This window comes from Pristis pectinata, chromosome 3 (assembly GCF_009764475.1).
Source record: "Pristis pectinata isolate sPriPec2 chromosome 3, sPriPec2.1.pri, whole genome shotgun sequence".
In the NCBI taxonomy this organism is placed as follows: domain Eukaryota; kingdom Metazoa; phylum Chordata; class Chondrichthyes; order Rhinopristiformes; family Pristidae; genus Pristis; species Pristis pectinata.
This window is the reverse complement of record NC_067407.1, coordinates 75709720-75710602: the sequence shown is the minus strand read 5'-3', so window position 1 is coordinate 75710602 and position 883 is coordinate 75709720. Positions and strand designations below refer to the sequence as shown.

The window sequence follows — 883 nt, the reverse complement described above, 5'->3', positions numbered from 1 at the left end:
TTCACGTCACGTGACAGCGCCGGCCCACCCCCGGTCGGCGCTGACGCAGGCGGAAGTGACGGACATCCAGCTGCGGGCCCCGCGATGGTCGCCTAGCAACCAGGAAGCGCGGCCTACGGAACAGGTACGGGGCGAATGTGAAGTGACCGGAGGTGCTGGAGAACGGGGGCAGAGGGGCCGATCGGCGGCGGTCCACGCATAACTCAGGGAGACATCGGCCTTAGGGAATGTTCTAGCCCGCCGCCCAGGTTAGCCTCGGAGCTGCCGCTAAGGACGGGCTTGGAAACAGATCGAAAGCCTGGGAAGATTTTTATTTGTTTAATCTATATGAAGTTTTATATGTTGCACTGATTATGCGATAGGATAATTGTCTGTTGCAAATTGCTCCTTGTTTAGGTGGGTGTCAGGAGAATCCCCAGAGAGGGGAATGATGTTTATGTTCGGGAACAAGTTGTGGGGGAATGGCACTGCTGGTAATTGGTTTATTACCGTCACATGTTCCGAGATACAGTGAAAAGCGTTTTTTGCATGCATTCCAGACAGATCATGCCCTACATGATTACATCCAGGTAGTAAAAAGGAAAACAAAGTGCAGACTATAGTGTTGCAGTTACAGAGAAATTGCACAAATCAAAGTCAGAGTTCATGTCATATACACAAATACATGTCTGTGCACAAGCACAAGTGTATGCACAGGTGCAATGAAAAACTTACTTGCAACAGCATCACAGGCACATAGCATTAGGGACACAACATTCACCAAAAAAAATTATACAAAGTGCAAGGGCCACGACAAGGTCAGTTGAGAGATCAAGAGTTCATCTTTTAGCATATGACAGATTGCCCCGAGAGCCAGCATAGACTCGATGGACCAGATGGCCTG

General features: G+C 49.5%; 1 protein-coding gene across 2 annotated transcripts in view; it reads left to right on the top strand.

Annotated features, from left to right (window-relative positions):
- The first annotated feature begins 114 nt into the window (after positions 1 to 114).
- Positions 115 to 883, top strand: part of LOC127568314 (uncharacterized protein C6orf118-like) — a 40627-nt gene continuing 39858 nt past the window's right edge. For both annotated transcript variants that reach the window (XM_052011927.1, XM_052011926.1), the window contains exon 1: positions 115 to 248. The gene's annotated coding sequence lies outside the window, so the exon portion shown is untranslated. The remainder of the gene's footprint in view (positions 249 to 883) is intronic.